We start from the raw sequence: 26458 nt of genomic DNA, 5'->3' as shown, positions 1-26458 counted from the left end.
TCTGCCCTGCGCGTATTCCCTGTTGTGCCTCCAGGATCAGTAAAATGGGTGCCCCTCCTGTTACAGACCACACTGCACTTGGGAGCCGGCGAGAGGCTCAGTGGCTCCCACAAAAACGTCTGCTGCAGAGTGTTAGGGCTACACTGGCACTGTGACGCCTAGAGACTAGCACTGTGCCCATAACTCATGCTTGCCTGCAGGATGGAGGGCTCTGGCCCACTCTTCTCAGTGCTCTCTTACCTGCAAGTACCTCAGTCATGTCCGTGCTGTTATTATCCGTTTGCCTTTCTCAAGTAAGGAGCACTGTGAGGGCAGGGTCCTTGTCTGTTTTGTTCACTGCTGTATTGCTGATTGCCAGAAAGGGCCTGTCACCTAGCGGATGCTCAGTAAACAGTTTCTGGATGAATGATCATGAACACGTCTATGAATGACCAGCAGCCAAAGAAAGTGATGCCGGGGTTCTGGTTTGTGGGGTCGAAGAATGAACTTAGCAAACACCCAAGGTAGGAGAGCCAGGGAGAGGCTTTTATTGAGAGATACAGTGAGAGGACAGAGCTCCTGGTTCGCGCCAGGAGGGGACAAGAGAGTCCGTGGTGGTGCGTTGTCTAGGGGTTTTATAGGCAGTTGAGGATTTTTGGGAATGTGAAAAAAGTTTAGGGGTGTGGACTTATTAAGTGGTCCCTGAATATTTAGAATTTACTTAAACTTCCTGCTCTGATTTCTCCCTGAGATACTGGCATCTTGGTCTGGGAGCATATCAAACAAGGCTATGTGCCCAGGCCCCAAGGTGGGCTGAGGTATTGTCTATTTGCTGAAGAGTAAGTTAAGAATCTTACTTCTTAACTTCCTGGGTGTTAAAAATGCAATCTTATCTTTAAGGTGGAATCCTTCCTGTCTTTTACTATGTTGTTTATGGCTGGGCCTGCATGCTAAATTAGTTGCCCAGTTTGCAAATCATCTCATCAGGTCTGAAGGAGGGAAGACAGCACATAGGCCTGGGCCTTTAGCATGCTAAGGTGAACCTTACACATGATTACAAATGATTAGCATAATGAAAATATGTGCTACTCTTCTTTATCTGGGGAATATTAACTGATCTCACTGAAGAATGACTCTAGAGCTTAATGCTTAACACAGAGTTTTGGTTGGGGGTTTCCTTGCACGTAGTTACACTGCTCTGACTGTAAGTATCCTGCCTTGCTTTTTCCAGAGGCCCTCACCCTACTCTGACTACATCCAAGGTCCTTGTCTCAAAAGCAACATCAAATTGTGAAGCTCTCACCCATCTAACACCACAATCCCAGATTTTGATCTATCTGCTACCAGCAGGGCAATATTGAGTGATAATTGGGGTTCCTAATACATCTCTTCTAATGAAATGCCAGTCTTTTCTTACATGGAGTTCTGGGAAGTATTTTCATAAGCTGAATGTGGAGCCAGAAGCAGAGAAACTGCTGGCACTCATCAAGTGGGTCCAGTTTGAGAGAAGTGTGATCAGTCTCAAATTACTTATTATGTGACTGAAATGTGCCAGAAGCCGAGGTAGGCAATGAGGCTACATAAGTTGAAATGTGGTCCCTGTCCCATGTCCACATATCCATGCTTTTCTGGACAACAGTCCTTTGGCCTTGAAAATCCCAGTAATGCCTGGCAAATTCAGACTCCTTTGTCCAGGCTTCACTCACCTGTGGCTCCCCTGGAACACGAGGCCCTCCACCACTGGGGCTTCCCACACATACTAGGAATGGCTCGTGTCTGCTACTCACATGGTATAATTTAACCAAGCTATAATTATTTGTGCACATTCATCTACACCTCACCCAAAGGCGGCAAGCCCCATGAGTCAGGACCTATGCTATATTACCTCACAGTCTTGCCAAAAGTCTCTGTTGAGTGAATTATTTAATTCCAGAAAATAGGTGCACTGTCATTGGCTTCTGGGAACTACTCCCAGGCATGGTTCATAGATGTCCTTGGGCTACAATTAACTCTAAAGCTGAAAAGATTAAAGGCTCCTCAGCAAATCTGCCAAGAACAACCATCTTTCCATGGATTTGAAAAGTCTTAGATATGAATCCTTATTGTACCTGAGGGCTATTCAAGAGAAAAAGTTTTTTCTCTACTGTAGCAGTTTAATTTTCAAAAAAAAAAGGGCTTGAAAGGATCCTATTTCATGTCAAACCTCTGTTAAGAGAACAAGGGCTTTGTGCCAGCCATTGGCCTGGGACAATGGATCTTGTTCTCTTCTGTTGAGATTAGAGAATTCGTCAGCAGGCATTTTATCTAATATGTCACCTTCAGTCTCACTGCCCATAAGCAATGGCTGGGTTGAAAGATTAGTGACAATGCCTTGAAGTGAGTAGTGGGAAAGGCTGGTCACATGCCCCATTTCTTGTCACTCATCCGTCTCTCTCTGTGTACAACAAGCGTTAATTCTTCTGTGTTATTGATGGGATGGTGTCTTGAGATTCATCTCAGTCATTTCTTTCCAGACATAAGTGAAGACATAAAGCTAGTAGTCTTTATTTTCTAGTGGTATGTCAATACCCTCTTCTCTCATTGATACCCTAAGAGTACCCTTTGCTAGGAGTTTTGGAGATGGACCAAGTCGGATTTCTTTACACCCTAACTGAAGTCATGAGCATCAATCACATAAAATCGTGTGTGGTTCAGATTGTAAATGGCTTGATGTGGCATTGCTCTGTCATTCACTCAAAGGTATTCTTCCTCAGAGGTGACAACAAACGAGTATTAAAAGCATGTTTTCAAAGATCTTGCTACTGAAAGGGTGGTCCATGGATCAGCAGCATCAGCATAGCCAGAGAGCTCATTTGAAATGAAAATTCATGTCCCCTTTCTCACTCTGATCTACTGAATCAGAATCTCTGAAGGTGAGGCCCAGGAATCTTAGCTTTACCAAAATCTCCAAGTGATTCTTATGTGTGCTAAGATTTGAGATCTGCTTTAAAGCTCTCCCATACAGACTTCTCAGTCATACTTCCTGGAGGACTGGAATCGAAAGGCAGGAATAAGCAATTATTTTCTGGCCCCTACAACTGCTAGTTTAGTTATACACAGGTTTTGCTTTCGGATGACTGCACAAGGAACTTACTCGATAAAAACTGCTCATGAAGGAAGAGTAAGATTGACAGGCAGAGGCAGAAGTTCTAGCAGTTCTTTTTGAATTCCTGGAGTTTTCTGGTGATTGGCTTTGAGTAAGATCAATATTATGTGGTTCTAACCCTAAAAGGAAAAGAGGATTATTGGTGAACGCCTGCTTTGTTCTGCCTGCTTACTCCTCCTTGCCTCACATCTGGTGATTACAGAAACATCAAGTGAGTTTCTATTCACATATTTCTTTCATCATCATGATTATTTGCAATAAAACATACTATAGTGCATTTATGATGAGTGAAACTCAACAGTTCTTAGGTTGTATCTCTGAAGAGACACTATAACTGATGCCATAGAAGTAAAAAGGATTTTTAAGAGCCTCCTATAGACAGCTACACATCAACAAACTGGATAACCTAGAAAAAATTCCTAGAAACATATACCCTACCAAGACTGAATCAAGGAGAAACAGAAAATCTGAGCAGACTGATAACAAGTAAGGAGACTGAATCAGTCATAAAAAATGTCCCAACAAAGAAAATCCCAGAACCAGATTATTTTCCCTGGTGAATCTTACCAACCATTTAAAGAATGGATGGCAATATTTCTGAAACTCTTCCAGAAAACTAAGAGGAGGGAACACTTCCAAACTCATTTTATGAAGTCAGCATTATCCTGATTATCAAAGCCAGAAAAGGACACTGTAAGAAAAGAAAACTACAGGTCAACATCCCTGATGAAAACAGGTGAAAAATGTTAACAAAGTATTAGCAAACCTAAATTCAACAACACATTAAAAGGATCATACACCATGACCAAGTATGGTTAATCCCTGGGATGCAAGAATGGTTCAACATATGAAAATCTATTTATGTGACACACCACATTAACAGAATGAAAAATGCAAGTCACACAATCATCTCAATAGATGAAGAAAAAGCATTTGACAGAATTCAACACCCTTTCATGACAAAAACCCTCAACATACTAGGTACAGAAGGAATTTAAGCTGCAAGCCCACAGCTAACATTATACTCAATGGTGAAATACTAGAAGCTTTTCTTCCAAGATGACGAACCAAACAAGGGTGCCCACTCTCACCATTTTTATCCAACATAGTACTAGAAATCCTAGCCAAAGTGAGAAAAAGAAGTAAAAGGTATCCAAATAGGAAAGGAAGAAGTAAAATTATCTCTGCAGATAACATTATATATAGAAAACCCTAAAAACTCTATAAAACAACTGTTAGAACTAATAAGTGAATTCAATAAAGTTTCAGGATTTAAAAAACAACATACAAAAATCCGTTGTATTCCTATACAGTAACAATGAATGATCCAAAAAGGAACTTAAGAAAACAATCCCATTTCAAACATCAAAAATAATAAAATACTTAAGAATAAACTTAACTAAAGAGATGAGAGACTTGTATAATGAAAACCACAAAACACTGAAGAAAAAAATTAAACAACATATATCCTGTGTTCATGCACTGGAAGACTTAATACTGTTAAAATGTCTGTGCTACCCAAAGCCATTTATATAATCAATGCAATTCTCATCAAAATCCCTGTAGCATTTTTTTAACAGAAATAGAAAAAGCAATCCTAAAATGTAAGTGGAACCGCAAAAGATCCCAAATAGGAAAAGCAATCTTGAAAAAGAACAAAGCTGAAAGCATGGCATTTCCTGATTTCTAAATATACTACAAAGCTACAATAATTAAAACAGTACATACTGGTATAAAGATAGAAATATAGAACAAACTGAAAGCCCAGAAAGAAACCCATACATATATGATCAATTAATATTCCACAAGACTGCCAAGGATATACAGTGTTGAAAGGCCAGTCTGTTCAACAAAGGATTCTGGGAAAACTGGATACCCACAAGCAAAAGAATTAAACTGGACCACTCTCTCACATCGTATGTAAAAATCAACTCAAAATGGGAAAAACATAGGGTCTGAAACTGTAAAACTCCTAGGACAAAGGAATGGGAAATCTCCTTGACATTGTCTTGGCAATTTCTTAGATATGACACCAAAAGCATAAATAGCAAAAGGAAAAAAACAGACAAATGGGACACCAAACTAAAAAGCTTGTGCACAGGAAATAAAACTGTCAACAGAAATAAAAGGAAACCAATGGAATGGGAGAAAATATTTGCAAAACCATACATATGATAAGGGGATAATATTCAAAATACATAAGGAAGTCTTAAAACTCCATAGGAAAAACACCATACAACCAGATTGTAAAAATGGGCATTTCTTCAAAGAAGACATACAAATGGCCAATTAGTGTATGAAAAGGTGTTCAACATCACTAATCATCTGGGAAATGCAAATCAAAGTGACAATGTGGTATCACCTATTGGAATGCCTATTATCAAGAAAGATAGAGACTTACTCAGCTGAAAACACGCTGCTGCACAATACTGTGCCTAGTTGGTGATACCATACTGTGCACTTAAAAAATTGTCCATCTCATGTTGTGCTCTTACCACAATAAGAAAATTCCCATAATCCCTTGCTGCTGCTTCCTTATGAATACAGAATCTATCCCATTGGTTTTCACAGTACTATGCAGTGGCAAGTGCACAATAGTGAGACCTCTGGGAAGCAAGTAGGCAGGGTTAGCAGAGAATATTGATGTCAGATGAGCAATACACAACTTCTACATTCTGCTTTTGGTGTGAATTCCCAAGGCTGTCTTTGGGAGGGTTAGGGCCAGTTAAGAGACTCCTAAAACATAGTATGTTTGGTAAAGAAAGGCTGGATGGGAGAAAAGAAACAAGATATGAGGCTTTTAACTTTTAAGTGAAAAAAACAAAAATTCAAAAGAAAAGCCAATGAATACAATATGCATGTAGTAAAACCATCATGGTGAGCTTGTGTAAAAATACCCTGACAGCTTTAAACCTGTAAATTGTTTGAAACTATGAAGACCTGATCACAGTTATGGCATTATTTAAAATTTACTCAAGTAATTTCTTCAGGGAAAGTCAATTTACTTATCCAAACGGAGATTTAAAAACCTAAGGGAGCCATCTGGTGGCTGTGTGCCTCTTAGCCAAAATCCTTCTCTTGGGCATAAGATTGTTGCCCTTTGGGCACCGTCATTAAAGCAAATGGTACAAGACAAACCAGAGTTGACAAAAAGCATTCTTATACTGTATAAAAAATGGTGTAATTTAAATATAACCAAAACAAAATTAGGGTTGGGTATGCTTAAGAGTAATTCTGATATTTTCTCTACTTGCTCTGAAAAAGAAACCAAATAATATGTATGAATAATAAAAAGATGTGTTTTGAACTCTATTTCAGGACTGCATTTTTCACAGAAATAGAGACAATTAACTCAACGATTATAAAACTGGAAATCAAACTACAAAGCATGAATCAATGGCTCTGAAATGATACACAGATTTAATTAGCTTTATATCCTGTTCCTACTTTTCTTAAGAGAAGTAGGAGAGTGGAAAGATACAGTTCCTGATCAGAAAAATAAAAAATTCAAATGTGGAGCACTGTTAGTAAAAATAATTTAGTATTTAATATACCCTTTCTTTCTCTGATGAAATTTCACACTGGATTTATTAATGTTTTTGGTGTAGAGACTATTTTTTCAAACTTGCTTTCTCTGAAATACATTTTTTCCATGTTGGAAAATGTATATAAGTACTCTCATTGAGGATAAAAGATCACTACAAAATTTCAGATAATTGCCTTCCATAAGAGGTGGATTTTCTGTAACTGTTCATTTCTTAAACTTTTCTTCTAAAGCTTCCATTACACCAACTTGCCTAGCCCCAAATAAGTTACTGGAAATAATTTATGCATAAGGAAAACCCAGTTCCTTACATGAAAGCCTAATTATACTTATTTCCCTGACAACCACGAAGAACAAGCAGTTAAGAGTTCCTCATTATAGCCTTATAGCTCATTGTTAAAGTATAAATTGGCTGCAAAAATGCACTAGGAAGTTGGCATACATGTTGAAAATCAAAATGTAATTTTTCAAATTACTTATAAAAACCAATATAAAGACTACCTAAAAAAAGACATGTCTTTTAAACTATAATTTAAGCCAAATATAATACTAAATGACAATGAAATGTACATTGTCACTAGACTATTTCTAAATTAATGGCATTCAGAGTTTTTTTAAATGACTGGACATTTTTGTTTATTCTTGTGGTTGTCTTGGATAAATTGAACATTTTCTGAAGTTCATAATTAGCAGTATGTAAATTATATATTTGTTAAAGTACTCTAATCACATTAAGCATATGCTCTACTTTTTATTGAATTCTTTCCTTTAAATCAATTTTAAGTCCAATTGTTATTGCCATGTGTTTATTTTCTATGGGTATCAAAGTATATCTTGTTTTTATTTATTTTTAATTTGTATTCATCTTTTTGTTGCATTCAATGAAACTCAAGAGTTGTTTTTAAAACTCAAATGATTCCTGCACATTTAAATCACAAATTCATTATTTCAAGTTTAATGAAACAGTCATTTTTGCTATTATACTTGTTTTGAAAATATGAAGTTGTTTCAATGTGACTGACATATTAGTAAATAATGTATCACAAAATTTTGCATTTGCATATAAGCAGTTTTGCCTGTGAGAAACACTAGGTCTGTTCAGAATCAGGTTAAGTTTGACCCCCAGCAGGTATTTGGTGATGTCCACAGGTATTTCTGTCATGACTGGGGAAGTTTGCTACTGACATCTACAGGATAGAAGCCAAGGACGCTGATGAACACACTACAGCGCACAACACCAAGCTACGCAGTACTAGACGAGACGCCAGTAAGTGGTAAGGGTAGAAACGTTGCTAGGTGACCACATGCATTCCCTTCAGGCATCTACCAGCTGCCTCGGATCGCCCCACGTGCTGGGAACCCTGGTCATCCAAGGCAGCTGTTAACATCTCGCCGTCTGATTTCAGAGAACCTTCCACCACTTCAGAGTAACTCATAAGCTCCACCCCTTCTCACTCACGCCCACTTCCGCAAGCAAATTTCAGGTAGTTTTTTAAGGTAAGTGTTACTTATTTCTTCATCATTTAACATGCCTCAACCTGTGCCATTTACATTAGGCTCCCATCTTTTCATTTTAACACACCATCAGTGAACTCTCTTTTTGCATTTATTATGTTTCAGTCTTTCTTATTGAAATACAGTTTCATTGATATTATACCAATATCACATCATACCAATTACCAATTTTATATTGGTTTCAGGTATACAACATAGTGACTGAACACTTACATAGAGCATGAAGTGCTCACTATGGTAAGTGTAGTTCCATCTGATACAAAGATATCACAGTATTACTGACTATATTCCCTTTCTGTACTTTCATCCCCTTGACTAACTTATTTCATCATTAGAAGTTTCGATAAACTTTGAGTGTTGTGTGTCTACACCATTTCTCCGATGAGCTCTGTAGTTTTCCTTGTATGATTTTGCATTACACTGTGAGTCTTAGAAATACAAAGGATAAACTATAGCAGAACTGAATGCATGTTTTTATTTGTGTTAAATATACTTACCCTCCTCTTCTCTGACTAAATTCCTTACTTTTAAAATGTCTTCCAAAAATGCTTCACTGTGTATTACTTTTATTTTCAGAAGTTCAAAAGATCCAAAAAATTACAGAGACCATTATAACAAGCATTCTGGTATTCACCACTGATTTAACAAATTGAACATTTTTCTTCAGGTTTCCTTCTAATGACATAAACAGAACATGACAGATGAAACTCAAGCCTTCTAGGTCCCCTCTTCAACCTTGTTCTCACTGCTGTCTTTCCTAGATGCAAACATTATGATGACTGTGGACCTTTTCAGTTCATGCTTTTCATTTTTTAATACATTTATCAGAAATAATATATAGTATTGCTGTGTATTTTATGCACAAGTGCTTTCTTATACTGCAACTTTAATATTTCATTCACCATTTGGAGATCTGTATATGTCATTATATATATACTGATTGTTTTCATTTTGTATAGACTTCCATTCCCTGAACTGATTGCAGTTTTTAACCCATCCTTTCATCTGTTGGCCATTTGTTTTCAGTTTGGTAAACTGTGTTTGCATATCCTTTGTCTGTATTTTTATTAGGCCACTTGTTCTTCATTCCTAGCATTTCTTCATGTAATGTAGATTATTTGTTGACTACATTAGGTTACAAACACTTTCTCTGGCCTGTGGCTTATCTCTTAATTTTATTTATGTGGTCTTATAGCACACAGAAGATCTCAATTTTGATGCAAATACATTAATTTTTTCTTAGGTCTTTTTGCATCTTAAGGAATTGTGTTTCTACACTGAGGTTACAGACATCCTCCATTTTCTTCCAAAAGGATGAGGTTTTGCTTCTCATGTTTAGATTTTTGTTTAGTTGGAATGTAATTTTTCAATGGTATGCAGTAGATCTAATGTTTTGTTTTTCCCAAATGGAAACTCCAGTTGTCCCAACACTGCTTCTGAAGTTCTGTATATTTTCTTAGGGCAGCCATAACAAAGTACCTCCCACTGGGTGGCTTACAACAATAGAAATGTGTTCTCTCTCTCGGTTTTGGCGGCTAGAAGTGTGACATCAAGCTGTCAGCAGGGCGGTGCTCCCTCCAAAGGCTCTCCGGGAGGACCTGCTGCACACCTTTCTCCCGGCTCCCTTGCTGCTCCGGGACTTGCAGCCATCTGGCTCCAGCGGGTGCCTCTGCTGCACACGCCATTCTCCCCTTGTGTGTCTGGGTCTCTGTCTCTTGCCTTCAGAGTTGGCTAACCTCTGGCCTTCCGTGGTCGCTGCTGGCTCAACCCTGGTGACACCAAACACCTCAGGTAGCAACTCTGCAGCATCTTGCCCACTACCTATGGCCTTCCACTCTGCCCGGACTCTCAGGCCAAGCCCATTGGCTTTCTGTTTAGAATGTTGGTCAATACATTTAAAATGAGAAATTATCAGTGTATTTCATGAATATATATGCTGACTTCTGCTGTCAGAGTGCTGTTTATGGACTCTGGTGTCTAGAAGGGACTGCAGGTCACTGCCACTCCAGTCTCCATGGTCCTCTGCTCTCTTCCTTGCTGAGTCCCAGTAGCAGGGCAGTGGTTGATGGTGGTGGCCTGGCCTCTAATCCAGTTGAATTGCAGGCTCACTATCGCCATATCTTATGTTACGTGTACACGGGGCCAAGATAACGAGTTCAAGTCCAGAAATGGAGTTACCACAATATTCAGCCCATTTTCCAGGCATATTGTCTGCATGGTACCATACTATTAGTGTGGCTGAGTTGTTCAAGTTGACATTATGTAGACATGGCCTTCATCTCATGAGATGGGGAGCAGGCAGGGCAGGAGGAGAAGGTGCAGGTGTGCAGACAGGAGGTTTCCGTGAAGCAGCACATGTTTGTTGCCGTGAACTCAATGAGGCACAGCCCTTCTGTCAACCACGCACCTCCCTGAAGCTGTCGGAACAAAGGGACTGATGCAATAAGACACTTAGGTGGGACTGTAGGTAGGCCAAATCAAATTTTCCAGGCAAAGCCAACAAAGTCAGAGGGTCTAATGCAGTGGTTCTCAACTGGGGGCAGTTCTATCTGCCAGGGGACATGTGACAATGTCTGGAGACATTTTTATTCCATGACTAGTGGGTGTTACTGGCATCTAGTGAGTAGAAACCAGAGATGCTGCTAAACACCCAAGATACATAGATAGCGCCCACAATATTCAAAACATCAATAGTGCTGAGGTCAGGAATCTCTGGTCTAGAAGGACTTGAAAACTACTTCAAAAAGGTCATTTGTAAGCATACATAAGGGCAAGAAAGAGGTATTTCCCTCAATATCCCACCACCGAGAACTTGAAAATAGATGCCTAGCATGGTGCGTTACATACAGTAAGTATTCAGTAACTATTTATGGAATTTGCTAAAATAAATACAACACCTTCCTGCCGGCCTCCTTCCAAGATCCATTTATAATCTGCTTGAGGGTATAAACATCCCTAACTCTTCCACATTTAACTTCTAAAAACACAGCACGCTTTTGAATATTCCATGTTGTTTGCACACAAAATATGGAATTTTCACACAAATTTGAGCTTTGCATTGTGGCACTGACTTCCAGCCAGAAGTTAAGTTTCAGGAGACTCACTGTATTTGTCTGCAGAGCAGAGTATATGTTCATTTGCTTGAATATTGTTGGCATTTTCCTATTGTTACTTATAAATGTTAAATGATAAAATGCAACTGAAGCAAGCAGTAGTAAGAAAGGAAGATCTCACGATAGTAATGCTTTTGAGACAAGACAAAGCTGGAACTCATTAAATGGAGAAGCAGCCAATTGGGTGCTAGCTGGACTCCAGCTTGTCCACCAAGTGGATTTAGTTACGAAAGCAAAGAAAAAATTTCAAAGAATATGTGGAATGATGGAAATACATCATCAGTGACAGAAGGACTAGGGGTGATGAGGTATTTTATATACATATTTTTTAATGTACTTACTTTATTTCAATATTAATGTATTTTAAAATCTCCCGGGGATAGAAACATCTGAGTGTAATGTTCAAGTTGTGCACAGCAGTCATGTGTTGTGAACACACTCTGCATGAAGGCAGAGGATGGTCTGATATTCTAAAGAGAGAACAAAGCTATCCAATGGGGTGAGTTGGGAGCTGGACCAATTGTCGCCAGCATCAGCAGTGCCCCTAGCACTGTCCAGGGAGACAGACTCTTGGTCTGCTGACCATAACCGTGGACTATGGACCATCTATCACACTTTGATGGCAGCAGCCATTAAAATAATCCCTCTCCTGCCTCTTGCTCTGATTCTAAAAATCTAAGCAATCTTCCAAATATGGTCTGCCTTTTCAGGTATTTGTGCCTAAAGGGAACGAATATGCTGCTTAGCAAACATGAGCTCACCAGATAATTATATATTTCATCATAAATTAATAAAATTGGTGTTCTCCCCCTATTTATTAATGGGATTCTGTTCTGACCAAGAGACCTACGCTTGGTGTGTTCAGCAATCAGCTGAGGTCTAGACCTTTGACTATGGGGAATTAATTCATCCAGGTAAACACCACTCCTTGGGGGCCACTTACCTGCGTGCTGACCTCCCCCAGGTCTTCCCCAAATACTAATGAACATCTACAGCTGAATGAATCCTCTAGTACGGGAGACTGTCCTCCCTTCCTTTCTCTCAGATTTCTACAAACGCTGATCAGAGTCTGCATTCTCTCCTTGGCTTTTTGTTTTTACACCCATGAGCCACAGGTGCACAGACTCCTGCTGTGCTAACACAGAACACTCAAGCCTTTAATGGTATTGCTATGAACTTGGCAGTGAGCACCCCAGGAGTTCTTGAGAACAAAGTCAACCTAATGTTACACTTCAACCAACAGCACAGTAAAAGGTCACTTAGGGAAGGAAACCCCAAAGTCAAAACAAAACCCACGAACCGTGTGTGGTGAATCTCACATCTCTCGCCATTTGATTTCTTAAAGAAGGAAGCCACTTAACAGAAGCCCTAAGGTGATCTGAAACAGGTTCAGTGCATCCAGGAATTTCAAAAAGATCTTTTCCATACAGAAATGTATTTGTTCACGTGATTATGTTCGCTCCTTTCACAAGAGGCCTTTGAAGCTCCTCAGAGCGTCAGATGGACAGTACAGCCCACTGCTGCCAAGCTCAGTGCCCTTCCTCCTCCTCCCGCCTTCTCAGCAAGAGGTGTGTGTGCACGGGGGGAGCAAGGGAGTACTAGATTCACTTCTCTCGGCCAAACAGTCCCCAGCTGAACCATCCCTTCTTTGCCCTGTGGACCTCTACACAAGGCACTCCTCGAGGACGGCCTTGAATCATAGTCATGGGTGCACCTAGGCCTGCCCCTGCCCTGCCCTTGCTAGTGCTCGGGAACAAGGACTGCATCTTAGTATCCCTGAATTCTCCACGGTGACCACTACGCTGTGATGCTCCTATTGGCTCTGAGGAGCTTTGGGAGAAGCGTGCAGTGTTCCTTAGGGTGCACCTCAAGTCTGACTCTCCAGCTTAGGGAAATTCTTCAAAGCACCTTCTATATCTGTTGTGTCCTTGTTTCTGACACAATAGCAAATGCTTGACAGAGAGGTACTGACAAAATGCATAAATCACTGACTACATCCTACTCTACCATCTTGAAAGCAACAATAAACAATTAGCTAAAAGAAGAATTAGCCACAATATGTGGCTGAGCATATGAGAAATGCAGTCAGATTGCAGGGCACATGGAATATTTGAAATTAGGTCCGTCCAAGAAAAATGTGTCACCTTTATGGGAATTGAACAGGAGAATTCTGGTAGTATGTCACTTTGGACCAATATATTTTTCATGGCATATAGGAAAATTGATGCTTGACAACCTTCACTGTCAATGTTCCCTTAATTCTAGACTAGTACTGTGGTTTCTGCAGGAACAGGGGGTGGGCGCAGATGGCCTAGATATTTAGATTGGCTGGAAAGGACAGACACCAAAGTGGGATGAGGACTGTGGGTCAAGGCCAAATGTCCTTTGATGTCTCATGTGAAGTGAGCTGGCAATGACATTCGCTTTGTCTTATCAAAGAATGCTCTGCATGGCATTGCTTTTTACGGAAAGGTCAGCCAGTAGGAAGTGCTCTGGGGGAAAATTTCATGATCTCCATACTCTGAAAAAGAAGAAAAAATGAAAATACAAACTTCAGGAGTTCTGAAAACTCCAAAGGGCAGAAATAATGGGAATTTGTCAGGACTCTTGCAAGCATGAGTTCTCATGCATATTTATCTGCAAGTGATCCTGCTGAGCTCTTGCGTTCTATCCTGTACGACTACCTTTCCTTTCTCCTGCCTCCCTGTAAATCAAGGTTGGACTTCATTTTTGTGTTTTCCCCCTCCGCCCGGCAGGTGGCGCCTCGGTTCCAGGGCGCTCACTGCTCAACTTTAAATAGATTCTTCAGAAGCAAGACTTGCCACGTAACCTTCTGTAACTAAAACCGGCAGTTTTCTGTTTTGCTTTTAGCCAGAAACCAACTGTTCCTGGAATCACAGGGCCATTAAAATTTATTAAGCTAAAATTAATACAAACAGGCAGAGAATAAAAAAGAGAACAGGGTTTCATGACCGGGAGTGGGGCATATGTGGGAAATGGATTTTGATTTCATGTTGAATCAGACAAGCAATATATATACAAAAGCAGAGTCTACCAAACAAAACTCCATGTCTCAGTCTGAACAAGTTGATGGAAATTCTAAGTATTACTGATCAAATGTCAGACACAGGAAGGATTTCATGTCCTGGATACTGGGTGTGCTTATATGCCTTGGTGTACCCCTGGGGGGACGTGTCCCGATAGGGTTCTGCTCCTCTCGGGTTTCTCTGTGGTACTAGAGGTATGCTGTGTAATTCTTACTTGTTCTTAGTGGAATGTAGTGTTGTTTTTTACAAAATCTCTACCTGGGTGCTGATTCCCAAAGTGTTCCATTTTCACTGGCTAAGGTTAGATAAGAGTTCTGGGCTGCAGCAGGTGGGATGGTCCAAGAATTGCTAGTGGCACCTTATTCCAGCCTCTGTTCCCACAACCTGAAGGACTTGAACCCTAAAAAAGCCCCTGCCCCCTGCCTCTCCAGTCATTGCTCAGAGTGCTGCTAACTGCTTTCATGGGTAAAATCAAGAGATGCCATGTGGTAGCACAAGTACTTGTTTACGTCTCTGTCTCTCCCACTCATCTGCAAGCTCTTTCCTTTTCATCTCAGTATTGTCCATCACTAGTGTAGTTCCCAGTATGGACGAATGACGGCCGACTGTGAAAGCTGTCAGTAGATTGTCCGAAATATTTTGGTAGAGGTGGCATAACATTTTATTTATATACAAGTGTCATTCCATCTGGACCAGCTATTGCATTTGTAAAACCCAAATATTCTGTTTGCAGAAATATACGTTGGTTTCTAAGTTCTAACTAAAGAATTTGAATGTCTTTGAGTCAGTTAGCTGTAGATGATAACAGTAACTATTTCTTTGAAAAATTATCTGATACACTTTGAGCACTTATATAGTATTTCATTTGATGTTCACAACCATCTGTGAGGTAAGTATTATCACCATGTTTTAAGAGAGGAAACTGAAGCACAGAAAAGTGATTTGCTCAAAGTCATGCTGTAAGCTGCAGAGTCAGGGTGCAAACCCATGTACTCTGACTCAAGAGCCAGATCTCTTAGTCACTACACTATCTTGTCTCCCTGCACAGTGTGGGTGTCTCTGATTCTCTTAATGGAAAGCCTGAAGCAGCATCCACACTAATGCCAGTAACTCCTTGCTAGGAGGTGATGAATGGGGGAAGAAGCAAATCTGGTCTTTTTCAACTTTATCAATAGCTGATTATCCATCTTGCTCCTACTCATACCTTATCTTCCACTAGGGGAGGCTTCCAGCCCTTCAGCTCAGAATTTCAAGTGTTCTTGGAATTTTCAAGTGCTTCCTGAAGATACTATTCTCAAATTAGGATGAATGAAATTAAAAGAATGTAAGGCTTGAAATTCTTTTATTGATTGCATCTTCTGTTAATTCTAATATTAGCTGGTGTGGCTGAAGCTGGAGAGCTATTCATCAAGCCCATTTCCTTTCCTTCCTGGGCACAACACTAGGTTGTGTTCTCCAGTTAATCTTATGGTGAGATTCAGCCCATGAGTGTGTCCTGCCCAGTGGAATGTGAGTGGAAGTGGTATGTGTCACTTCCACGCTTGGCTCTTCAAAACCCTCCATGCCAAATTCTTTGTGCTGTTTTTTCTACCACTGTACTGATGGAGATATGCACCCTTCTTGCTGAAGAAGATGGAACAAATGGAAGGAAGGATCTTGGGCCCAGGAGTCACTCCTGGGAGGAAAGCCATTGTAAACATAGGAGTTTATATGCACAAGAAATAAATTTCTAAGACATTGGAGCCATTGTATATTTGGGGGGTTTGTCTGTCCCAGCAGAACTTGTCATAATTTCATTAGGGAGAGAACCACAACACTGGAACTTTCAGGTTCTTTATTGTAAGTAGATCGACATTGGTTTCATCACCTCTCTTCAAACAGAATACGTGGAATCCACGAGAGGCTTATGCCCAATAAAAAGAAGCAAGAACTTGGAGCCGCTCAATTTCTAATTTCTAATATGTTCTCTTCTGCACAGGAGATCATGTTGCTCTCCCATTGCTTGCCAGTTAAGGCTGTGCCAGCAGAGGCTGCGGACCAAGAAGTTATCTAAGTTATCATTACAGAACCTGACCAGAATCTTGTGCCACCCTCTGATGACAATGTAAAACTGCTCTTGGTGTCAGAAACCACAAAAAGGTGGCTCTATTCTGCTGGAAGGAGGGATGGAAGCCAGGTGCCTACCCACTTATTCCTCTCCAGACCCCAGGCTCCCAGCTCACCTTAGCATTCTGGGGGACAAGTTTGAAAACTACTGTTCAGAAGCCATGTCAGCTACTGTAAAGAGCTGTGCACACATCGTTACTGAAAAATAATGCTGTGCTCTTATCCCAGGAGTATTTCTACAACTGCCTCTACAGCTATGTTCTTCCAATTAATGGCAACTATATGACATTGAGGGGCTCCTTTCTAAGGAGAAATACTTGTTGAATGAAAAAGGATGGACAGATCTGTTGGTTCCTGTAATCAGATCACCCTTCTTTGCCACATGGGGGCCTCTCCCGGGCTTATGCTCAGAGAAGCTCACATACCTGTAGACCAAACACTGGAGGCCGAGTCCAGTGTAACCTTCTAGGGCAGGAAACGGGTGATATCACAGCATCTCTACTGGAAATCCTGAGGTTAGGGCTCTGTCTTTACCTCGGCCCCCATCCCTTTCTGACTGACCACCAAATTAATTAAGTAAGTAGGATTCCAAATTAACCCAGGTCCAAAACGGGTACAGACTGATTGGTAAAAAAAGACAGCCAAGAGATTTGACTAAATTCAATTATTTGTAAGCCTTTATCATCAGTTACTGACCTTGAAGTACTTGTCTTTTAGAGGATACATGTTTCCTACTTCTGGAAGACAGAAAACCTCATTGAGCTAACATGTTTCTATTATTCTCCCCCATTTTAGATTGTAAGGACAGGGAGGGTATCATGGTCATATATATATATATCTTTCAGCATCTTTCATGGTGGCCAGCAGAGGTATTTCACAAATAGTTGCAGAATGAAGGAACTAAGGAATGAATGAGTAGACATGGAAGGGAGGGAGAGAGAAGACGATTGTGAGATAAAACCCCAAATACTCTCAAAACCAAATGAGATTTTCATGATAACAGACTGCAATCAGATGAGGAGATACCCCATGTGCCCTTCACCGATCTAACCCATGAGGGAACCCAAGCCCTATAAGCAGGAGGTGCCCAAGGCCTGATTTAATGGTCCTTGAAAATCCAAGAGATCTGGGGATTGGAATTTGTCGTCTTTGCCTAATAGCTAAAGAGCCATAAGCTTTGAATAATTTATGTGTCTTCTGGGCCTGATTTTCACCAATTTAAAATGAGCATGATTCCTTGCAGTCTTTCTCACAGAGAGTAGGTGGAGTCAGAAGGGGAGAGGCTATGAATGGGGGAGAAGAGTAAAGTATATGGGGAAAAATGACTCTTAAGAGACTGAGTAGTGCTAATGTAAACTCAAAATTTAGAAGACACTGCCTATTACATTTTCATTCTTCATTTTCAAAATGGTTATCTTGGGTGTTCCAACTTTGATTAAATCAGACAATGAAAGGGTCTGCTTTTGCTTTGGGGTGAGAAGTCAAAGAGATAACCAAAACCACAGAGGGCCCTTGAGAGGGGCTGATGGTTTCATGGGTGGGGCAGCAGAGCAACAAGATAGTAACACAGCTGGGCCAGCCTCACGGTGATCAAACAAACAGAACCAGAAATTAATGAAAATCCCAGCCACCATGTGAGCAGTGCTGATCAGGTAGCATTTTTCATTAGGTAGTAGGATAAATCATCTGTGTATCCAATTCATGATTAATTAATGAGCACTCAGAGAATATGCTGGGGTCAACCAGCTCTTCCCTTTTACCTAAGTCACTGTGGGTGCTTCTCTTCATTCTTCTCCACAGACTATCATATCAGTGCTTGTGTTTTATTTTTGGAAGTGCCCCTAAGCAGTTTCTGCGTAAGCTTAGAAATTCCAAAAAAAAAAAAAAATGTAACCATGACCAACAGTACTTGAAACAAGAAATTCCAGCCATCAAGTCTACTTTCTTCCATTCCTTTTCAGCTGGCTTCCTGTCAAAAGTAGCCTTTCCTTCAAAATGTCCAAACTGCTAAATATGCCTAAAGTCCACCAGCTACTAAAAAATTAAAAATTAAAATTAAATCAGAGTGATGAAAATCTCAGGAGTATTCTGACACCGATTGAATTCTTCCAATGTCCTCCGGAGGTAGTGGGTAACTAGGTACATTCACAGATGCAGTGACAGGGAGGAACAGAATCCTGCAATCCCACAGCTAGTGAGGAAAACGCTTCTCGCTGTTTCTGGGTTACTCCGGGCTTTGGGCTGCGAACCTCCATTCTAGATGTTTCCATCCCCCTCAGATTTAAGAATGCATGAAATTCTTTATATTGCTCATACTTTAACATTCCCTCCCCAGAGTTTTAATTGCATTACCAAGTTTTCAATTTCTTTGCTTCCCCAGAAGTGACAGGGTGAGACAGCCAGCCCCTGCCAAGTTCACCGTTCCCTTCAGCAAGGGGAAAAATCCCTCCCGACTGCCGTAGCACTCTCCACTGTTTTCTCAGCTACAATGTATTCCCGTCTCTACAAACCCTCAGTGTCTTTTTTTCTTTTTGGTTTCCATTTACATCACCGTGGAGGCTCTAGGCTTCACGTGGGCTTTCCCCAGGCCTCCACCATCAGGTCCTCATGGGCTCCCCAGCCAGAGTGACTCCCTGCAGGTAAAGGTCTGCGCCAGATTCACATTGACCCAATACAGCCCTCCCCTCCCCCTGCCTCACATTTCAGGCCCCTAGAGAGTCAGGGCTGCTGCCCTGGCAACGCTGTCACTGCAAGGCAGTGCCTGTCCCTTCCCCCACCCCAGGGTAGGCCACGCCCAGAAGCCATCTCCCTGGTCTCATAACCCTTGGCCTTCAGGCCTCTCAGGCTCCTTTGGGCTTTCGAGTCTCTTTTATTTTATTTTGGTATCATTAATATACAATCACATAAGCAACACTGTAGTTACTAGATTCCCCCCATTATCAAGTCCCAACCACATACCCCATTACAGTCACTGTCCATCAGCATAGTAAGATGCTATAGAGTCACTACTTCTCAGTGCTATACTGCCTTCCTCGTGCCACCCCCCACATGTTACGTGTGCTAATCGTAATAATGCCCCTTATTCCCCTTCTCCCTCCCTTCCCACCCACCCTCCCCAGTCCCTTTCCCTTTGGTAACTGTTAGTCCATTCTTGGGCTCTGTGAGTCTGCTGCTGTTTTGTTCCTTCAGTTTTTGCTTTGTTCTGAGTGAAATCATTTGATACTTGTCTTTCTCCACCTGGCTTATTTCACTGAGCCTAATACCCTCTAGCTCCATCCATGTTGTTGCAAATGGTAGGATTTGTTTTCTTCTTATGGCTGAATAATATTCCATTGTGTATATGTACCACCACTTCTTTATCCATTCATCTACTGATGGACACTTAAGTTGCTTCCATTTCTTGGCTATTGTAAATAGTGCTGCGATAAACATAGGGGTGCATCTGTCTTTTTCAAACTGGGCTGCTGCATTCTTAGGGTAAATTCCTAGAAGTGGGATTCCTGGGTCAAATGATATTTCTATTTGGAGTTTTTTGAGGATCCTCCATACTGCTTTCCACAATGGTTGAACTAGTTTACATTCCCCCCAGCAGTGTAGGAAGGTTCCCCTTTCTCCACATCCTCCCCAGCATTTGATGTTGCTTGTCTTTTGGATGTTGGCCATCCTAACTGGTGTGAAGTAATATCTCACTGTGGTTTTAATTTGCAATTCCCTGACAAATTAGCAATGTGGAGCATCTTTCCATGTGCCTGTTGACCATCTGAATTTCTTCTTTGGAGAAGTGTCTGTTGATATCCTCCGCCCATATTTTTTTTTACTCCTGAAGTTACATATTTTTAATTGGGTTATTTGCTTTTTGGGTGTTGAGGCATGTGAGCTCTTTATACATTTTGGATGTTAACCCCTTCTCAGATACATCATTTATAAATATATTCTCCCATACTGTGGAATGCCTTTTTGTTCTGCTGATGGTGTCCTTTGCTGTACAGAAGCTTTTTAGCATGATGTAGTCCCATTTGTTCATTTTTTATTTTGTTTCCCTTGTCCAAGGAGATGTGTTTGGGAATAATTTGCTCATGTTTATATTCAGGAGACTTCTGCCTATGTTTTCAGGACTTTTGAGTCTCTTTAGGGTGCAGAGCTGTATGTGAATCTGGTACAGCGCAAGTGTCCGGGGCACTCAGGTATGATGCATCACCCCATGAGCTCTGAGTTGGGCACTGCTGACAGTGCACTTTGTCCCAGACCCCAGGGTGCAGTCTCCTCCCCCATCCAGTGCTGTCATTTTATTAGGCCTCATACAAAGTAGCCTCCCAGGTTTGCTGGCTTGAGTGCAAGGGTTCAAGTCAACAGTGTGGGGCACGTGTGCCTCTGTTATTTCTTTTGATTCTCACAACACTTGAGCAGGCAAGGCAGGTACTAACTGATTTTACAGGGTGGAAACTACTGCTTAGAAGCCAAGTAACTTGGCTCATGGAGCCACCGCTAGTAAAAAAGCAAAGGTTTTGTTTTTTACTCCTGAAGTTACATATTATTTTTATACTGTCTAGGGTTTCTGACAATCATTTCAAAATGGCAAATAAGTTTCAGAATTAATCATCCCCCACATTTTATACTTAGCTCACCATGCTCATAAACAGCAAGAAAGGAAATGCTACAGATTTGACAGGGAAGTCCCTCAGAGGCTTCAGTTTGTGCTGGCCTGGGTGAGCCCATGGGCAGAGGCCCATCCAGTTTTGGCCATCAGAGACTTTTGTGACTGTAATATTTTGAACTAATTATGTGACACAAGGTGTTCCTCACCATCTGCCTGTGCATGGGTGTTCAGTTTGCTTCAGGACTTAAGTCGGGAGGGGAATTCAGTCGAAGAATTTCATAGAATCCTAGAGCCATGAACCAATTATTTCTTCCATGCAACTGAGTAAGCCTTTCTCATGATCAGCATCTCAACTGGACCCACAGCCCCACTCTATTTTTCCACCACAGGATTTTGAAAGAATGTGCATCTGTATGTAGCTGTATGTAGAACGTAATTGTCTGTGTCATATATTTCCAAAATCAAATATCTGGGGGGATAATACTGCATAGGAAATTCCCGCACGAATGAAGAGGGACAGGAGAAAATTAACTTTGAAGTGTGGAGTGTGGATGCCAACTCAGCTTCTAACTGTATACCTGAGAACTTCAGGAGCCTGACATATAACTGGGATCATTTAAGATAAGTACTAGTACATCAAACAAGTCATCCATATTTAATACCCAGTACTATCATAGATTTTTAAAATTATGTGTAGACTCACTTTATAACAAAAACAAAAACAGTAAGAAGCCCCTGTCTGCAAGCTGTTACTATCATACTGTCTTGGGAGTTAATATTTGTAAGATGACCCCAAGATTGGGGTTATTAAAGAGCAGAAAAACACACAAAATACTTTAAATTGTGGGCAAAAGATCACCAGTTCTTTTGCTGAGGTCATCTAAGGAATTTGTAGAACAAGTAACAAAAGCTTATTATAGAGCTCAAGAAAAACCAAACTACATTCATGCTATCTTGTTCACAGCTTTATTACTCTATGTTGAGGTCTAACTGGTTTTAGGAATCAGGCAGAAGAAAAGGGAAGTAAATAGCAGAGCATATTTGCCATCCTTCCTGTGCTCCTTTGATCTCCAGATGAAGCTGAATTGCTTCATCCTACGCCTCACCTCCCTAACCCCAATCCCCCAAAGTGCTATCTTCCAACAACAGAGTGTGAAGCACGTTCAGAAACCACTAGAACTTTAAGAACCTCCAGGATCATGCTGGGGGGCACCATCAGCTTGGCTGTGTCTCTGAACACAGGTGGCAGGTTGCAGTATATGCAAGGAACTGTGTGGAGGGCCATTAAGATTGTCGTTGTAATGACTGTGCTATTTTTGCTACACTGAAATCTACCCTGTTGTAGAAACATATTCTGAGTTTTAGAGAGAAAAAAATTAACTAAATATTACGTATGCCCTGGCCATTGCAATGACTGTCACCTCAATAATTCCTAGTGAAAGACGCATGCCAATTTATATGTGAGGGGAGGGAGGAGGAAAACCATGCATGAAGCACCTTAAGACTTTATGTGAAGCAGATATAAACCCTTAGGAATCCTCACCAAAAAATGGCATGAAGGGGGTCTCTTTAGGGCTATTCCTACAGCAAAAGTAGTAACGCTGAAAGAGCTCTTGACTTTGAAGGCAGGTTCGCAAGAAACGCCGCTCTTTCTGCTATACTTCCCCAGAACACTAACTGTCCTCATCACACCCAAAGAACTGGGAATCCACGAGACGTCAGGGGCAGGTAACTGGAATGTTGAATAAAGTGTGTTAACCTTTGTCCTCTACATTCTGGAATTGCCCTGACACTGGTCAAGTCACCTGTGTACTATCTACCTTCCAAGCGTGCCTCACTCCATGGCCGCGGCACACAGCCCAGCGGACACTTCCTGTCTTCCTCCATGGGCTCTGGCCGCCTTCCCTGCTACCCTGCTTTATTGACCCTCCATCTTGCTTCCTCTTTGTAATAAACCTTTAAACTGCTTGGGAAGAGGAGAGATGACAAATTGGATCTATGAGGGACAACTCAAAACCAAATTACACAGATCAGTTTCCAACCTAGCTAAAATAAACAACAACAAACACCTCTCTCAATACAATTAAAACAAAAACACATTATTATAATCCTGCTTTCTGATACACTAAATTTACAGTGAAACCTTAATTAGCCCGACCTCCACTAATTGGTACCCTGAATAACTAGAATTACTTTTTCCTGAATTCAGTTTTTTAAGAGAAAAAAGCAATTGATACTCAAAGCTCATCAAGTGCTGACTAAATAAATTCCAGGCTGTATTTTGGAGTCAGTGCTCCACCCCTAACTCCTATCCTTCTCCAGCTGGGAATCTCTTATTTGCCTGTCTAGTTTTATTTCAAAGATTTCCCCATGAGTAATATCCTCCCCAACTGCAGAGTTAGTCCTTCTTCCTTGAAGATCCCAGGTAACTTTACCTGCCTCTTCTCCTTCTCCAGGATGCGTCTGCATGCGGTCTTTGTGCATCTACACGTTTCTGCCTCTGGACCAAGGGCCACGGCTATCATCTTTGTGTTCCCAGGGTATAGCACATAGTAGGTGCATGTATTAAAGAATAAGGGAATGAATGGAAAAGGGATCTTTTCTACCTTCTGTACCCACATCTACATCATGGTTCTTCATTACAGCATGATGCTGCTGTGACTTCCTAAATCAATAAAGAGGAAATGAGTGTAAGTGCTAAATAAGGATGCTGAAGTACTACAATGCATCTCAGAAAGATGTTCACTTACTGCTGAGATCAGGAGACCCAGAGTTTCTAGGTAATAATACGTTTAGTTAATCTGAATGTTCTATTAATAAAAGTATTCCAGTCCTCAAGGAATTCTAGCTCAGGGAGATGCTGCTATTCTTAGAGCTGCACAGACCATATATCACATTTTTATGAGACTGACAGGAAGTATGTCTGAACCTTTGGCAAGATCGCTGAACAACTGGATTTTGGCCTAAGTCCTTGTTACATGCAATGACCTTTGTTCCTGGTTTCATTTACCTTGAATTGAGGTAACTGTCCCAATGGAAATGGGCAGCTATACTCATAACCAAAGGCCAGGCTGGTTTTCCTAAACCAGTGTATGTTATATACACGCGATGTTCATGTAAATGAAACAAAAGTTGCACAAAACAGTATTTTCTTATCCTTACCATATATGGTATAATGTTCTGTGGCATTTTCTTTTTTTTTAAGTCAGTCACAATCAACCTAAGTGACTTCAGCATCTAATGGTGGATCAAGAGTTGAATATGAAGAAATCTGAGCTCTAGTCCGAAATACCCACTAGCAATGTGTAAAGTCAGTTACCTTAAGTTAGCCCTGATCCCCTCTGTAATAACCAGGAGTAATAGTCTATCAGAGACAGCATACCCAGGGTTTCTGTATCTTTATTCTGCCCAACAAATTTTACAAGATCTTATTTCATGCTTCCAGAGCCAATGCTACTACCAATACCACCAGTGTAAGGGAGCAATTTACAAGGAGAAGAAAAACCAGTGATATTTAACTCATGTTGTAAATACACACTAAACAGATTTTGCATGGGAGATACATAAGACGAATGCCAGCAAACAGCTGAAGAAATTATATAAGCAGGGCTTACCACCTGGTGAGCTCCACACCCTCCCCATCCCCACTCACAAAATTTTACAGAAGCCATTTTATTCCCATGTGTCGTTTTAGAAACTGTCAATCATCTAGAATATGCACATCACCTCAGTTTAATACTTGGTGACTCATTCTTGGGGGAGACTCTCTTCTTTTTGAGTGTTCCTGCCTTAGATACAGAAAATAAGAGACTCTTGACAATGTGACATCTTCTGGGAGGATCTGCTATGGCAAGGGTCTCTCCTCAAAACGCCAATGGCCAATACAGGCTCTGAGGCTGGATCTGCCCACCTGTTCATTTGTTCCTAGACATTTTCACTCAGTGTTTCCTACAAAACCAAGACAATAATATAATTGTTATAATGAACTCATATTTATATTCCAGCAGTGGTGGGAGGCTGACTGTAATCAGCTACACTTAAATGAAATATCAATAACAGCAAAGGGTTTTACATAAATCATGTTCTATTTTTTAACCTTGCTTAATGAGTCTTCTTAAAATTATATTTAAAAGGCTGAAAAAGAGAGGATGAACACAGCATAGCTGTGGATGTACCTACAGTGAGACTCACTAATACCACTAATGGGGGAATCAGCTGAAATCATTTATCCCACACACATCCAACACACATTTCAAAAAAGCTAGGAAATAATTCACAGAACAACACTGGTTTATTTATTCAAGAAGAGTGATTCAAATATCAAACAAGTATCAAATATCAGATGATTCATTTAGAGCCCTGAATAAATATGAGAGTTTACTTTGTGATAGCATCTCACTTCTTCATTGAAATTAAACTTGTTTTAAAAAGCATCTGGGTTCAACCATTGTGGAAAGCAGTATGGAGGTTCCTCAAAATGTTCAAAATAGAAATATCATTTGACCCAGGAATCCCACTTCTAGGAATTTACCCTAAGAATGCAGCAGCCCAGTTTGAAAAAGACAGATGCACCCCTATGTTTATCGCAGCACTATTTACAATAGCCAAGAAATGGAAGCAACTTAAGTGTCCATCAGTAGATGAATGGATAAAGAAGTGGTGGTACATATACACAATGGAATATTATTCAGCCATAAGAAGAAAACAATCCTACCATTTGCAACAACATGGATGGAGCTAGAGGGTATTATGCTCAGTGAAATAAACCAGGCGGAGAAAGACAAGTACCAAATGATTTCACTCATATGTGGAGTATAAGAACAAAGAAAAACTGAAGGAACAAAACAGCAGCAGACTCACAGAGCCCAAGAATGGACTAAGAGTTACCAAAGGAAAAGGGACTGAGGAGGATGGGTGGGAAGGGAGGGAAAAGGGCAGGGACAAAGAAAGGGGGCATTAAGATTAGCATGTACAATATGGGGAGGGGGCACGGGGAGGGCTGTGCAACACAGAGAAGGCAAGTAGTGATTCTACAGCATCTTACTATGCTGATGGACAGTGACTGTAATGGGGTTTGTGGGGGGGACTTGGTGAAGAGGGGAGCCTAGTAAACATAATGTTCTTCATGTAATTGTAGATTAATGATGCCAAAAAAAATGCGTCTGGGCTGAAAAAAATGCATCTGGGCTGCTGTTTGACGAAGCAGTTAAACAGGTATCATTTCCAGGTTGGAGCATGGAAGTGCCCTTCCTTACGGTGTTGTCAGGTGACTTACATCACCAGGAGACAAGACAACCATGGGGCTCCACTCCCACAGCCCCTGGCTTGGTGTCTTCCACATGGGCTGTGCTGAGCCCTGCCACCTGGGCCCTGTGAGCTTCTGCCACTTGCAGCATGTGGAATGGCCACTCC

The 26458-nt window shown here is 40.9% G+C and overlaps 1 protein-coding gene and 1 long non-coding RNA gene across 12 annotated transcripts in view; one reads left to right on the top strand and one right to left on the bottom strand.

The window, feature by feature from the left end:
• CAMK1D (calcium/calmodulin dependent protein kinase ID) overlaps window positions 1-26458 on the bottom strand; it is a 433891-nt gene that overhangs the window by 110357 nt on the left and 297076 nt on the right. The window lies entirely within an intron of this gene.
• LOC140847852 (uncharacterized) overlaps window positions 7471-26458 on the top strand; it is a 60158-nt gene continuing 41170 nt past the window's right edge. The window contains exon 1 of the long non-coding RNA XR_012128059.1: window positions 7471-8165. This is a non-coding gene — a long non-coding RNA (uncharacterized lncRNA). The remainder of the gene's footprint in view (window positions 8166-26458) is intronic.

Source organism: Manis javanica, chromosome 2, assembly GCF_040802235.1.
Source record: "Manis javanica isolate MJ-LG chromosome 2, MJ_LKY, whole genome shotgun sequence".
Lineage (NCBI taxonomy): Eukaryota > Metazoa > Chordata > Mammalia > Pholidota > Manidae > Manis > Manis javanica.
This window is presented reverse-complemented; position numbering and strand designations above follow the sequence as displayed.